Raw genomic sequence first — 17,173 nt, 5'->3', positions numbered from 1 at the left:
AAGACTGCAAGACCATAGCTATACCGATGAACTTATCACCCTCCCTTCCCCCACTTGCTGCACACACTGTGTTTCACATTCATAACTCTCTATAATTGTGTTTCAGAAGTGGTTATCAGAATACTATAACCCATATATATGTGTGGAGACAGCACAGAGAAATGCATTTGGGGATTGGTAGATGATGTAGTCAAGGCCGCTTTAAATTTATACCACTTGATTTCAGTTCCTTCCTTCTATTCCAAAAGGTTAAAAACCTCTCCAATATGCTGGTAGTTCTTGTTTTCTCTTTTTCTACCTCCAATTCTCCTGTCTGCACTGCAAAAAAAAACTAAGCAAATAGAAAATAACCAGTAGCATTTTATTTTACAGCCCTGTTCCGCGGACATGCTAAGTGCTTGTTATAGTAATTACAATAGCTGGGTAATAACTAGGTACTACCTCTAAACCTAACACTTAACCTAACCCTAATCTATGTAGTTACCTTATATTATCAATACTTTCTTCACTAAGTTCACTGTAAGTACAGGTAAGTGCATATACTGTCAAATAAAGTGCAACCAAATAATCTTTATTTTGAATTGTGCTGTAGTAAATGTTCAATTATTTTCAACATTCTTAAAACATTCAAACATTTTTTAGGCTGTAATTATTAGAAAAATAGGCCTTATCATGCCTCTCTTTCTGTCTTTCACTCTCTCTTCACTGTTATGCAACATAACTGTTATCAGTAGCATCATATATTCAAGTGGATGCTCAGATTGTGTATTTATTGGCTGGTGCAACCATACATGTCATTAATTAATAGAGCTCCAAATTATTTTGTTCCACATGGAATAACACAAATAGAATAAAGAAAATTACATTACATGTTGGAAAACTCACAAATGTTTTTATAACTCCTAAATGGTCTAATTTCTATGGTGTACGTTTACTGTGCTCATTAAACTCTAGTTGTGTTACTGACAGTGGTCAGATTAGATTCTGTGTCTTTTTATATGGTCATTAGTAGAAACTGTTGAACATGTTTCCCCTGAAGGCAAATCCTCTCCCATGAGCGCTTCTGATGTATCTCTGACCGTTCAGAATGAGGCTGAGGAAGACGTTTGGAAATTGTGTGAGCATACCTCAGGTTTAGTCTGACATGGAATAGCTGGGGGGAAGTGGAGGGTATAGAGCTGCAAGAACAAAAGAAAAGAGGCTTGCCTTTCCTTGTCTTTTTGCCGGTCTCACAAGCTTTTTTGTAAAAGAACCTTAGTAATAGCTGCTCTGAAGCTCAGTCCTGCAGTATGCATCAATTTTTCTTCTTTGTAAGGTAATGGGCATGTGTGTGTGTGTGTGTGTGTGTGTGTGTGTGTGTGCTCAGACAGAAAATAAGGAGCCAGGAAAAAGAAAAGAGAGAGAGAAAGCATTAGAGACACAGAAGTAAGCGTAATGGATGGCACCACATACAGACTCAAAGGGAAAGACTCACTTGGTTCTTAGTTGGGAGTCTTGAGCTGTTTAAGTCTGACTCAGAAAGATGTGACTCATATCAGCATAAAGTAATCACTCAGAAACACTGTGTGAAGGCATTAGATATTCAGTCAGAGCCTGCCCATCTAATCATCACACCATGCAACGAATCTCAAAGCCTATGCTGAAGTTCTATAATGGTTCTGTTTACTTGCGCATGAAAAGTAATTGAATACTTAAAGATGCTTGGAACACAAGTGCCTGCTCTGAAGTGGCTGTTGGTGAATACGTAGGCTATTTTTTCATATCTTTCATACAGCAGTAACACTGCAAAGTGCACAACAAGATTTAGTCAAGTAGAATTGGTTCCTAGATCCGTATCCTTTGGTTTACAAGTATGTTGTTATAGAATCAACAAAAATGTTGATCCAGAAATGTGTCTTTCTTGATAAAACCAAGGTTAGCATCTAAACAAATAACTCAGTGAAGTCGTGAAACAGAGGATCTTTGTGTACGTGCATATGCATGTATCTATACTTTTATGAATGCATGTGTGCATCAGCTAGGAGTTTTTAATTTCTCTCTTTTGTTGATGCCTGTTCAAAAATGATCATGTTATTGAAACTTCTTCTAGATAAACAAAATAGCTTTCTAGCTACCTTTTACCTTTACCTTTTGTATCTTTCTAGAAGACAAAAATGTAGGACAGGACTATTTTTGGGAACTGACTAGATCATGGGTATTGAAATCATGAGTGGGAACTGGAAGACACATCTGTTTTAGGTTTTGTTCATTTTTTTTTCATCTTTCATCTTTTATTTAGAAATTTGTCATAGCATGTTTCCTATTTTGTGTCATGTGATTTCCCTTTGCCCCTCATGTGATCTTGTCATGTGCTTCCTTGTCTTCATGTATTATGTTTTCATTGGTTTGTTGTCTTGGCAGGTGGTCCTCAGTTCTGTCTTGGTTCACTGTCTTGATTACTTTGTTTTGTATCTGATTTACCGTTTGTCAGTAATCTGCACATGGGTTCTCAACTTTGACTCACCGTCAGTGGATAATATGTTACAGGGTGTTACAGTATATACCAAAATTCAGCCAGAGCAAATGAGGGTTTGCTAAAATAATGGCTAAATAGGTATACTATTTGGCTATTGAGAAATATTTTCCAATAGACCATGCATAATGCCAGCATAAAGATAAATGTATATTACAGAGTACAGAGTAGAGTAGAAGTAGAAAACAGCTAAATGACAAAATGACAAAAATCCATATCCATATTACTAGTTGGTAACTACTACACTACTAGTGTCATTTAGTGGTACTAAATGTTGGGAAGTCGTGGCCTAATGGTTAGAGAGTCGGACTCGTAATCCAAAGGTTGCGGGTTCGAGTCTCGGGCCGGCAGGGATTGTAGGTGGGGAGAGTGAATGTCCAGTGCTCTCTCCACCCTCAATACCATGACTGAGGTGCCCTTGAGCAAGGAACCGAACCCCCAACTGCTCCCTGGGCGCTGCAGCATTGGCTGCCCACTGCTCTGGGTGTGTGTTCATGCCACGGTGTGTGTGTGTTCACTGCTGTGTGTATGCACGTTGGATGGGTTAAATGCAGAGCACGAATTCCGAGTATGAGTCACCATACTTGGCCGTATGTCACTTCACTTCACTAAAAAATAAAGCATGTTTCAAACAGTGCCCCTTTTGACGTGTTACACCTCCCCCAACCCAAACATCACAAACACAGCTATTACAGGTCTAAAAAAGGCATGTCTCTTTAGGGAAAAACAGCCTAAGTTCAATAAAAGGTTCAATATACTAGGAATACTTTTTACTTTAAGGTTAGCATACCTGTTGAGAATAAACGCTGAAAGTTTGTCAGATCAATCGAACCCCAAACAGCAATCAAATTCTTCCATATTGTAAAACCAATGCCAGTGTTTACCCTTGTTTTACCCCGTTGTCTGTCTCTTTGTATTTTGGCAGTTGTTTGAATTTTGGCTTGCAATTCTGTAACAGAATCTGAGTTTCTATAATTTATGGGCTAAACATCCTCTGGCTCAGCATGCTATAGTAGCCACGCCCCAAACTCACGCTATTGGATGCAAAGGCGTATATGCAAAAACATACAGTTGTGGTCAAAATTTTACATACACTTTGCAGTAGCTGCAAAATTTTAATTATTTACCAACATTAGAGGGATCATACAAAATGCATGTTATTTAGTACTGACCTGATATTTCAGATAAAAGACATTTACATATAGTCCTCAAGAGAAAATAGTTATATTTGAACCCTTCAAAAGTTTACATACGCTTGACTCTTAATACTGTATTGTAACCTTTTTTGTGATAGTTGTTCATGAGTCCCTTGTTTGTCTTGAACAGTTAAACTGTCAGCTATTCTTTCAAAAAATCCTACAGGTCCCACAGATTCTTTGGTTTTCCAGCATCTTTTGCATATTTGAACCCTTTCCAACAATGATTGTATGATTTTGAGATCCATTTTTTCACACTGAGGACAACTGGGGGACTCATATGCAACTATTACAAAAGGTTCAAATGGTCACTTATGCTCCAGAAGGAAAAACAACGTAATAATAGTCAGGGGTGTAAACATTTGAACAGAATAAAGATGTGTACATTTTTCTTATTTTACCTAAATATATAATGAATATATAATGTAATGATCTATCTATCTATCTATCTATCTATCTATCTATCTATCTATCTATCTATCTATCTATCTATCTATCTATCTATCTATCTATCTATCTATCTATCTATCTGTCTGTCTGTCTACAGTATATATATATATATATCATACATCGATAGATAGATGCAGCATCAGTGAGCATTTGCACTGTTTGTCATTTGCATATCCTCAGTGTGAAAAGAAGGATCTCAAAATCATACATTGTTGAAAAGTGTTCAGATACACAAAAGATGCTGAAAAACCAAAGAATTTTGTGGGACCTGAAGGATTTTTCTGAAGATGATAGATCTAGTACTTAATATGTGTACAGCCAGAGTATTCCCCAGAAGTCTAAATTTTGTAAATGTAGGCCTTGGAAAAAGCGGTCCCACTTATATTAGGTGGCCTTATGTACTTACATCAAAAAATAAGTACAATATGTATCTATGGTGGGACTCTGATCAGGTGTGCTTGCTGTGAGTCGGTTATATTCATGCTAACTCTCTACCATCAGCACCCCCTCTACCAATCTTTGGTTCTTCCAAGCCAGTTGCATTAAAGCAAGTTTGATTACATTTCAGATTAGAGCAGCAGAGAGACGTTTGCTGCAGGAGTGAATTATGCACTGCTTTACCCCCCTCAGTGCCACCCCTCACTCCCTCTGTTCCTTTGACCTTCCGGTCACACAAAAGAAAGCTGCATTAATCACAATGACACCCTGTCAAAAGAGAGAGAGAGAGAAAAAGAAATACAGAGAAACAGAGAAAGAGGAGGGGTTGTACCATAGACAGTAACACCTCCAATCTCTTTTTCCCACACTCACCCTTTTCCTATCTCTTTTTTCCCCTGTGCTGTGTCCGCCTGTGGCAAAAGACCTCTGTTTCTCTGCTTCCCAAAAACTAAATTAACCCATTTCCAACCCCTATTACAGCTGCGTACTCCTGAATATCACCCCTCGCCTGAGGAGATAAATGCCTCTAACATTCACAACAGAGGTGGAATTCATCTGTGCTCTTTTGGCAAATAGAGTTCATAGTGTTAGGTTCATAGTGTGAGCCAAGCTCCTCGCATATTAAAGGGCAAGATTCATATTGCTAAAAAGCAAATCAAAACAAGAGGAAATGCTGAGAGACTGTAGTGGATCAGGAGTCCCGCTATGACAGAAATAAACTTATCCAAAGTCTTACATGTTAAGAGGCATCAAAGGTTATATTACAAGTAAAACATATAAAAGCTCAGTCTTTAAGACAATCCACATTTGAAGTAATCTGTTGTGCTTGCTAAAGCAAGCATCACTATTGCTCACAGTTAAGGTTATGGTTTTTAACAAACCTATAACCCTGAGTATTAAACCTAGGGTCATATCTTAAAGTGCCCCTATTATGGGTTATGAAACGTTCATATTTTGGTTTTGGGAGTCCCCAACAACAGGTTGACATGCATGCAAGGTAAAAAAGACGTACATTGTCTATAATATGCATTTATTTTTACCTTCATTCACTTAGGGCTGTGTTACACACTGCATGAAAGGTAATTGCAACGGTAACGTCTCCTCAGGAAAGTCCAAGAAGCAAAGATACTATAAAAGAGATCTTTAATGATAGCGACCGTATACAAACTCAAGTTACAATTTAAGACTGGACACTCAACTCAAGGAACAGAAGGCTTATAAAGCATACAAACTAATGAACAAACGATGTGAACACAGGTGATAAGAAATAACGATAATTAACTAATGACAGGAAACAAGAGCAGGAAGTACCAAATAAGGGCAAAACAGAACTAAAAGAAAACCGACACGTGACAATAATTTTCAAAAATCCATAATAGAGGCACTTTAAGTGGTCAAATAAGTGCTCATATTGAAATTTTTCTGGCAGATTAAAAATCCAGTAGACTGGAAGGAGCTTCTACTCGAACCAGGAGGCAGCCACCTAGCAGCCATATCGCTTTTTTGGTTGAGATTGTGTTGGTTCTCAAGCCAGAGTGGGTGCTCTGCTGGTCTGGGAGCCTATTGGTTGATTAGAATTCTTCAGTTGTCCAATTGAAGCGGCATAATTGCCCGATAGAAACTGAATGTCACTTAAATAAAATTTTAAATCAAATAAACTCAAATTTTTTAAACACTTTCTGGTTTGAAGCAACAGCCAATGGAAAAATTAGTGATCAGACTACTGGCGATCTATAGAATATTGCTCTGACAACTTCATTCAGCCAATGTCAATACATTGTCCTGTCAATACATATCCCCTATAAATCTGTTGGTTCATGCATCTGCTGGGCATTAGGCTTAACCTGAGGAAATTAATCCAATAGAATTATTGGTCTGACAAGGATTAGGTCAGGTGCTCATCTCAGTTACAAATTGAGAGAGATTTATAAACAGGGTTTTGTTGTTAAAATCATCCTCAATCTCTAGCAGTGTGTTTTGTATAAGAAATGTTAAGAGTTTGTACTGTACAATATATAATACTCCTGAAGTATAAAAGCACTAAAGAAATGCTTACTAATTATATTGTTGAATGTAATTGCATTTCTTAAAATTTGGTATGTACCTTTGTGCTTTTTTTGTGCAAAACCAGATGATCCAAAGAGCATCTTGTGAGCAAGGAAAGTGTACATTTGATTCAAAGCACTTATTATGGCCAGCATCACACATTTGCATACATTTGATATATATATATATATATATATATATATATATACAGTATCTCACAGAAGTGAGTACACCGGTGACTCGTTACAAGGTCTCAGGTGTGAATGGAGAGCAGGTGTGTTAAATTCGGTGTTCTCGCTCTCACTCTCTCATACTGGTCACTGGAAGTTCAACATGCCACCGCATGGCAAAGAACTCTCTGAGGATCTGAAAAAAAGAATTATTGCTCTACATAAAGATGGCGTAGGCTATAAGAAGATTGCCAAGACCCTGAAACTGAGCTGCAGCACGGTGGCCAAGACCATACAGCGGTTTAACAGGACAAGTTCCACTTGGAACAGGCCTCGCCATTGTCGACCAAAGAAGTTGAGTGCACGTGCTCAGCGTCATATCCAGAGGTTGTGTTTGGGAAATAGATATATGAGTGCTGCCAGCATTGCTGCAGAGGTTGAAGGGGTGGGGGGTCAGCCTGTCAGTGCTCAGACCATTCGCCGCACACTGCATCAAATTTGTCTGCATGGTTGTCATCCCAAAAGGAAGCCTCTTCTAAAGATGATGCACAAGAAAGCCCGCAAACAGTTTACTGAAGACAAGCAGACTAAGGACATGGATTACTGGAACCATGTCCTGTGGTCTGATGAGACCAAATCAACTTATTTGGTTCAGATGGTCTCAAGCGTGTGTGGCGGCAACCAGGTGAGGAGTACAAAAACAAGTGTGTCTTGCCTACAGTCAAGCATAGTGGTGGGAGTGTCATGGTCTGGGGCTGCATGAGTGCTGCCGGCACTGCAGAGCTACAGTTTATTGAGGGAACCATGAATGCCAACATGTACTGTGACATACTGAAGCAGAGACTGGGCCACAGGGCAGTATTCCAACATGATAACGACCCCAAACACACCTCCAAGACGACCACTGCCTTGCTAAAGAAGCTGAGGGTAAAGGTGATGGACTGGCCAAGCATGTCTCCAGACCTAAACCGTATTGAGCATCTGTGGGGCATCCTCAAGGTGGAGGAGCGCAAGGTCTCTAACATCCACCAGCTCTGTGATGTCGTCATGGAGGAGTGGAAGAGGACTCCAGTGGCAACCTGTGAATCTCTGGTGAACTCCATGCCTAAAGAGGGTTAAGGCAGTGCTGGAAAATAATGGTGGCCACACAAAATATTGACACTTTGGGCCCAATTTGGACATTTTCACTTAGGGTTGTACTCACTTTTGTGGCCAGCGGATTAGATATTAATGGCTGTGTGTTGAGTTATTTTGAGGGGACAGCAAATTTACACTGTTAAGCTGTACACTCACTACTTTACATTGTAGCAAAGTGTCATTTCTTCAGTGTTGTCACATGAAAAGATATAATAAAATATTTACAAAAATGTGAGGGGTGTACTCACTTCTGTGAGATACTGTATATGTGATTTTTTTTCAGGACTTTAGAACCCAAATGTATTTTCAGGCATTTTATTCATACAGAATTATTAGCAGAATTATTAGCATAAAGAAAAAATACCTTACATGCAGCTGGCAACAGATCAAACATGCAGAACAGAAATAATGACACCTTGATAAGTGATAGAATGCTCTTTCTCTCTCTGCCCGTTGGTCATTATCCTCTTTTCCCTGTTCATTTCCAGGTTCTTGAAACAAAGACAATGCTTATTAGCTCCTCATTATTCATTTAAATCCACGAAGGCAATCAATTAAGCTTAAGTGTGCAATAAATCAGATTAACCAGTCAAGTCCCAAAACACCATAAAACCAGCACTGGACTGATTTTCCATAATTAGTTTGATGAGAGAGGAGCCACAGCAGTGGCAACCAGATTGTGTGTGTGTGTCGTTTAAAGAGGCTTTGCCTTGTTATTTTATATCATTAAGTGCTGTGAGAATTTTAATGTAGCCATGTTGAGTGCTGTGTCATACAATACCTTCTCCCCCGTGATGTCAGTTGTAAGCAGGTTTCATGTAAAGCTGCTCACCTAAAATTTGATCATTTAGTTTAAAGGGATAGTTCACATAAAATAAAAATTCTGTCATTAATTACTCACCCACATGTCATTCCAAACCTGTAAGACCTTCGTTCATCTTTGGAACACAAATTCAATATTTTTGTTGGAATCTGAGAGCTCTATGACCCTCCATAGACAGCGTCGTTTACGTTCAGTAGAAAGCGCGCACATGCTGAACGTAAACAATACTGATTACATTGATTACATTCTGGGGTACTCTCCAAAATGGCAGAAGACGGTAACTTGTGGAGAAGAATTGTTGAATAAGTTATGTTATTATTGCTTTCTTTGCATACAAAAAGTATTCTTGTAGCTTCATAAAATTACAGTTGAACCCCTGACGTCACATGGACTATTTTACCAATGTCTTCGCTACGTTTCTGTGCATTGATCGTGGTAATATCCTTGCTGTCTATGGAGGGTCAGAGAGCTCTCAGATTCCATCAAAAATATCTTAATTTTGTGTATCGAAGATGAACGAAGGTCTTATGGGTTTGGAACGACATGAGGTTTAGTAATTTATGACAGAATTTACATTTTTGAGCAGGGTTGCCAGGGTTTCACAACAAAACACGCCTAATTGCTACTCAGAACTAGCCCAAAACTAGCCCAATGGCATTTCGAATGGGTCCCCCGGTAAAAATCGCCTTCTGGGGGTAAAATGCACATTTTTTTGTGTGAGGTTTCCCGGTAAAATTCGCATTGCAGAGGCTAAATATCACGTTATTGGGGTTGCTTTAACCCACAGACATGGAAAAACAACCTGAGGCAACAGTGTTAAAGTAGCCCAATTCTGCAGGAAAACTGCAGACTTGGCAACATAATTTTTGAGTGAACTAAACCTTTAAATGTAATGTTTTTTCTTTCTTTCTTTTTTTGTACTTCAAAATATTGTACTGGTTTATTTTAGAAAATAAATAAAAACAACTAATATAAACAAAATTAACTGTCTTTCCCTCTGCCTTGTTTTCTTTCACCAGCCCTTTCATCCCCCTTTTGTCCCATGGGAAATTACAACAGCATAAAGCCTGGAGCCTGCTGCATGAATCTTTTCTCTCCTTCTCCCTTTTGTATTTCAGAATGTCACACTAGGAATCACACTATAGGTCAAACAGTGGCAGAGTCCATACTTTATGGGAGCATCCTTGAATGTAGATTAAATTACTCCCTTCATGTGTAACGTGTGGCATAGACATAGAAAGACAGACAGATAGACATATAGATAGATAGATAGATAGATAGATAGATAGATAGATAGATAGATAGATAGATAGATAGATAGACAGACAGACAGACAGACAGACAGACAGACATATAGATAGATAGATAGATAGATAGATAGATAGATAGATAGATAGATAGATAGATAGATAGATAGATAGATAGACAGACAGACAGACAGACAGACAGTCAGACAGATAGATAGATAGATGATAGATAGATAGATAGATAGATAGATAGATAGATAGACAGACAGACAGACAGACAGACAGACAGACAGACAGACAGACAGACAGACAGACAGATTTCACACCCAGTGTGAAATGAAAACACTGTTTATTAAATTGTTTGTTTGTTTGTATAGAGAGCGTGCAGGGGGTCTCCGTTGAACGCCCATTCCGGCCCCTGTGAATTGCATCTGGACGCATTGAAACCTTTCATGGGCGGTGCTCCGATGTAAAATCAGCCTGCTTGATTATTGGTTGGTTAAACGTCATATGTAAATGACTTAAGCGGCTAAGCCCCTCCCACCGGAGTTGAGCTGCACGTCTGCTTGTGTTGATACCGAACAAAATGGCTGCAGAGGCTTGATCCTGACCCGACACTCTCAGCGCTTTCTCCGGACACTCCGCACTTAACCCTGGATATTTCCACTGTCGTTTTAAAAACATCTCTGGATTTTTCCACACGACTGCAGCCAGACTGCTCGCTATCTTTATTTTTGCACTTTAATGAAGCAGCTCGCATCGTATAATCTCATGTCAGTCTACCAGACAGTAACGTTAGCAGCTTCAAACTGCCCTCTTCTTCATTTTGCACCGTAGATGAGATGCTATTTCTGATGACCAATTTATGCCACTGTACTTGACAAACTGCCTCAATGTTTTGATGCATTTTTTTCCTGTCTTTTCGAGGGTATTTCGTTGCGTATATGTCATGGAAATGTCATCTGCTGTTTTTCCAGCATGCATGCATCTATAATCTCCATCAGAGCCCAAAGCTCTGAGTCTGCATAGACATTTCACAACAGTCCTTTTCCCTTTGCATGCTGAATTTTACGTTTATTTTCGTTCTGCTGCCTTTTTGGGACTCTTTCGGAAGTTCAGCTGCTCATTCAGTACAGTGTTACTAGGGTTTGTCTGTTTTTACGGGTACCTTTTTTCGGAAAAAAGGCCTTTTGTACCGCTGTACAACATGCAACACTTTTTTACAGAAAGCTGCCAAAGCTCGACTTGTGAATAAAAAGGTAAGTTGAGATATCGGTTCCGTCTCAAAACCTCGGCTGCTGACTCGTTATGATTGCAACCAATGTTGTCTAGGTAGGCAGCTCACTAGGTTTTAAAAAATCGTTTATCATCTCTAAAACAGGTTGCGAGTTCAACTTAAGTCTTATCCGTTGGATACATTGTGTGCTTTGGCGTAGTGGTTAAAAATCTGGGCTGTTACCTGAAAGCTTGTAGCTTCTAACTCAGCGACGAGTTTGACTATAAACCCGCTTAACCAAGCTCCTGCAGGTAGACTGAGCCGCTAATGTGTTTACTGTTAGTTACTTCGCTGACTGGGTCAGATAAATGGTCACTTAAAATACTGTTTTAGATTCACCCAACCGCTGTTGTAATCTATAATTAGAGCCTTTATTTACACTGAAATAAGTTTTCTTTCTTTTTCTCTTAATAGTCTTTCATTTTGTTCTATTTATTTACCTGTGTGTTTATTTAAAGATATACTGTGCTCAGATATGTTAATTAGCACACCAGACTACCACAGTTCCATAGTAATAAACTATGCAGTTAATCTGATATTTCGTATTTTAATTTAATGTTAATTTGGTTAGAAGGGGAGTGATATTACAGGTTGTCAATGTCGGGAAAAAAACATCCCTAAAACGTTTATGTATTTTTGAATGTTTGAGGTGGTACAAAATGAAGGGCTGGACATTCGCTGTTACTCTTCCCGTCTTTCAAAATAATAGAAGATTCAGCAAATTATAATCTGGTGGCTACAACTAATATCACATGCATCTGATCCTATTAAACATTACACTTAAAATCCTCCAATTAACAAGCTCCTCACTGTTGCCATGTTCTTTCACACTGAAAGTATTCTATTCATCATGATATTACATTTCTGTTGGTTATGTGATTTCCAGCAAAACACAAAGAGCAGAGCCTATAAATTCAGTATACTGACAGAGAAGAGAGACTAGAAAAAGGGTCAATTAGAGTTAGTTTCTTAGATCTAGCCTAGATTCTTGCTCTGTTAGCTGTTTATATTCACAAACTCAGGGCCATTTGGTTCTCCTTGTGAAAAAAAAAAACATTCAGAATTATTATCTAAATACTTAAGAGCAAGTAGACATTTTTGAATTTTTATTTTTTCAGATAACCATCTTTGCTCTGTGAGAAATAGGCATTTGGATTTGCCATCCTTTCCCCCTATTGTTCTAGTACTTTTTATCCATATTGTCATTGTGTTCTTTTGTAGCTTTGCTTATTGTTTTGTGCGCTCAATTGAGAACCATAATTTTATGCTTCGATCTATTTTTCTCTCTTGAAAATCATGTCACACTTGGCTGATGCCAGTGATAAAATGAATAGGGCAATTCACTTGTAATTCATAACCCGTCTAACCTTTGAGTGTGTGCTGCTCAACCTTAATTATAAATCACACCAAAACTAGGAGCTCATTTGCTCCAATACACCCAGATTCAATACCCCCCCCCCCACACACACACACCCCTTTCGTCTGGGTTTAGGAAACAACCTCCCTCATGGCACTGCAGGGGATTGGGGTCAAAGTGTGGAGGCGTGAGACACCAATGTTCAGCTTGTGTCAAAAAGGGCAAGCAATACGGATGAGCGATCTGGCTCTGGACTCTACGTGCGCACCCCTGAACCGCAGCGCTTGTAAAAGTAGAAAGAGACTGGGAATTCCTTGTCTTTCAGGGGATTCTCTGTGTACATTGTGGCTTTCTATTTGGTGTTTAGCCCCACTTTATAGCTGGACATAATTTAATATTGGCTTCTGTGGCTGCACACTGCCTCTGTCTTGCTCTGATAAAATTAGAGCACATTGTTCTTGTCTGCACAGATTTCAGAGGCTGGCTGTGGTATACTCTTCTTTGCTGGAGTTCAGTTTGCATTTCTGTAATTGTAGAATTATTTGCCTTATTTTCATTCTTTTCTGTGCCTAGAATTTTTTATGAATTGTTTTTTTTTTTTAAAGGGGGTAGTTTTCTTCAGGCAGTTGTGTAGTATCAAACCACATATTTGTAATTGCTTAAATTAAAATAAACTATCCCAAGAGGTTAGACTGTGCTTACATGGCATCAAAAACACTGTCTGGTTGTTAGATATTTAGCATCTACCTGAATTGTTTTTGAGTCATGTTTTTAAGTAGATAGTTTAAAAAGAAATCTGCTCGCTTGTGTCTAATTTAAAGGGGAGGTTTGGAGGGGGGTTATGAGATCTTTCCACCCATATTTCTCTCATTACCTCATCATCGCACTACAGTCCAGTTCAGTTTAACATTGAACCCTCTGATGTAAGAGGCTGAAATCCTCTTGTCCGTGTGAGAATGGTGCACCATGCAGCAGGACAGGATGGGGTACGGGTTAGGGAGAGAACTGGAGAAGAAAGGATTTGTGAGTGTTGGCTGGTGTCCCAGAAAATGTCCCTGCCGTGTCGCAGGGTCCTTCCCCCATTCTGTCTTATGATAGCATTTTGCTATAGACTCTAGGCAGAGTAAAGCTTCATGGCTTTGAGATTTTGAGTTTGTGGATTATTGCATTTCCGATTAAGTTTTGTTTGAACCCTTGTTCCGTTGATCCCAGGTTAATTAGTAAGAAAACATAAATCTTAAACAACGACTTTAATGGCGTCTAATATTTTGAGAACGGATACTTCAAAGGTACCTTTTGAAAAAAAAAATATATATATATATAATTTTATTTTTTCAAAAAAAAAAAAAAAAAAAATGTTTGTGATCTCAGAGCCTAGGTAAAACAGCATGAATAAAGGCACCAAGCAATCCCAAAATTGAAAGTTGGTGTCAGAAGGACATGAATAATAATTTTGTAGATGATTCTTTGTGGTTTCTAAGTTTAGTTATAGTATAGGATAGTTTCGTATATGGCTCAACTGTAATTTTTTTTTTTCTGCTTAGTTGTGCCAGTAATGCCGATTTTAGCAGTGCAGAAGTTCCAACATTTTATTCTACAAAAAAATATTTACAAAAGGTGTTTGTAAAGTAGTGGTATTCGATGCAAAACATTACTGGCTTTTTTATCATTTTCAAAATATTTGATTTTATATTAAGAGCACTATCACAAATTTTTCTTATAGTTTAGGCAGCTGTTTAACTTCATCTTGCAGCCAAAAAACAAGGGATAGAAAGCATGTGTTTGATTAATGAACGTCAGTGACATTAGGAATTGGCCTATTAGGGCAAGGGCCAGTTTTGTCAATTACCAGCCAGCCATTACTAACATTGATCCCTAATGTTTAAATGTAAATGTAATCGGGATGGGTCACGATTTTCGAATATTCGATTAGTCGATTTATTCATATAATATCGAATGGGTTGTGCGATTATATTTGTCAAAAAATTCCCAATTTTTTTGGTTCTGATGCGGTGGTTACGCGTAAGCAGAGGTAAGCGTTGCCAATAACGTACCTAAAAGCTGTCAAAGACAACAGAAGAACACACTCTTTCACGCGAACGCTGTAGACTTGCAACTAACGATGTCAAATAAGAGTTCTGTGCGGACCACAAATATCCCCGACTGGGTTAGAGGTGTGCCGAATCCGTACTGGGAAACTAAAGGGACATCTGGTTAGCCGCATGCTAGCGATAGCCTGTTACATTACAGTACATGCAGTTTCACTTACCAGCAACAGAGTAGGAAGATGGCAAATGATTTGTAGATCCTGAGCACCACTGACAGACATCTAATCTTGTAAAATGTGTGGTAAGTACTGCCGCTCCATAGTATAAACGTGATCGCGAATCTCCAAAGCGTTTTCAATGCCCCGCATATTAATACCGGCTCACTGATGCCCGCAGTTAATATACAGTATAATTACCCAACAATATAATTGCGAGAGAAAGTATTGGAATCTATTTTTTGAGCAGTTTAATACCTTATGAGTAGTTGGTTTATGCTAATGAATGGACTGTTATGTTAATAAGTGCTCTCATTCTGTTACGTTATTGTATTAATATGTTTCAGCATGTTACAATCATTATATGGCTTGAGTTAAGAGCCTATCTTTAAATTAAACAGTTTGTTATCATACAGATTAAAAGCATGAATGGTCTCTCTCTGTTCATGGGTGTGTAACATTAGCCTAATAACGTGACGTGCGTACATGCATACAGGGAAGGGGTGCTATTTTCGAATAATCTAATAATTCCTAGTGATTTTCGAATATTACTTTTGCTTGAAATGCCCATCCCTAAAATGTAATCTACTATATGTAAATGATGCGGAATTTTCTGTTTTGAGGAACCACAACGAGCACATCATAAATGATTGAGAGGCTTAAACACTCCAAGAAAGTTGAAGTTCGTTCAAGATGTAAAAATCTTATTCATTCTGTTTCAACTGTTTTCTGTTTTGCTAGTTATCAGATTTCAATGATTTAAACTGATTTCTGGATGCAGTGGTTGTATTGTCCTGTGTATTGATTCAGTACTGCTTGAGCTCTCAGGCGTGCTATTAAAATGAGCGTCTGGTTTTCCTTTCTCTACTTATAAAGACTTGTTTGCCTTTATTGTGCTTTGTACCCCTGACAAGCTGTCGGAAGCGGTTGTCTGTTCTTCTGTGTGTGGCCTCTGTGGTAACTGTCAGTATAACCTTCAGGATGAAAGAGAGAACCATTCGGGAATGATACTGACTCCATCTCCTGGAGCTGCATGTTTTTGTATAGTGTCTTATCTGATTTCACTTTGATAAATTTCCTCAGAATAGAGCTGACATTGATGTTTTGACAACTTGGACAAAGCTATTGTTCTTCTGTAGGACAATCCTGGATTGTTTAGCCTCAATTCTACTGTATGCCTGACTTCTTAAACATCACGTGGTAATAGTGTTGTCACGATACTGGAATTTCTAACTTCGATACGATACCTTGAAAAATATCGATATTCGATACCATTTTCGATACCACGGTGAAAAAAACTGCCACAATATTAAGGAGGTAATTTTTTTAATTTAAAGATAAATGTAACAAGTCGAGAACATGCTGTATATTTTACATGAACAAAAAAATGTCTTGAGGTACTGCATTTGTTGATTTATTTATTAATCTTTTATTAATCTTAGTGAAATGTTAATTGAAACTAACGTTTACTAATACATGTACTAATTAAAATCCAAAGTTCTATTTGTTGATATTCTCATTTGCTTCATAACCAAAATATTTCCAGATATAGGGCCCTATGAAATCCGTTTTATTTTTCCCCAAATTCCATTTTATTTTTTTCTACATTAAATTTTTTCCATTTTAATTTTTCTGGATTCCGTTTTTTTCCGTTTGAATTTTTCTGGACTCTTTTTTTTTTTTAATGGTCAAATTAAATGCTATTAATCTAAAAGCATGTCTAATTCATTAAAATCATGAAAATTATACAATTTAACATTTAATTTATTTAAAGTGTAACAAAAATGACACGTTTAGGGCCGTATGAAATGTTTTATTTTATTCTCACCTTATGTTTTATTGTTACCAAATAATATTAGGCTATTTGAATGCATACAAACTATTTTTATTTATTCTTACAGTAGCCTTATGAAATGTTTTTTCCCCTCAGAAATTCTGTGTTGTGTATTTAAATTTTACTGGATATCAGATGAAGGCATAAAACAATTTTAATTCATTTATATTTGAATTAATGAAAATTAAACATTTACAATTTTGGCAAATGAAGGGGATTTACTATTAAAATTCAAATATTTTGTGATTATTTCTTTAAAAAAATTAACAGTAGTAGTAAGTAGTAGTATTATGTACATTCTACTAAATAATAGTAATATAGCCTATTTCTGGCACACAGTCTTTAATAGGCTAAGTTAAACCGAACTTTTATTTTGACGGGTTGCCGTGAATACTTCTAAAGTTCTGTGTGTGTATGATATGAC

General features: G+C 37.8%; 1 protein-coding gene across 2 annotated transcripts in view; it reads left to right on the top strand.

Moving 5' to 3' along the window:
- Positions 1–10,583: 10,583 nt before the first annotated feature.
- LOC306844610 (trinucleotide repeat-containing gene 6C protein-like) overlaps positions 10,584–17,173 on the top strand; it is a 46,800-nt gene continuing 40,210 nt past the window's right edge. For both annotated transcript variants that reach the window (XM_079376869.1, XM_079376868.1), the window contains exon 1: positions 10,584–11,278. The gene's annotated coding sequence lies outside the window, so the exon portion shown is untranslated. The remainder of the gene's footprint in view (positions 11,279–17,173) is intronic.

Source organism: Barbus barbus (assembly GCF_936440315.1).
Source record: "Barbus barbus genome assembly, chromosome: 25".
In the NCBI taxonomy this organism is placed as follows: Eukaryota; Metazoa; Chordata; class Actinopteri; order Cypriniformes; family Cyprinidae; genus Barbus; species Barbus barbus.
The sequence above is the reverse complement of the archived record's forward strand: the minus strand, read 5'-3'. Positions and strand labels throughout refer to the sequence as shown.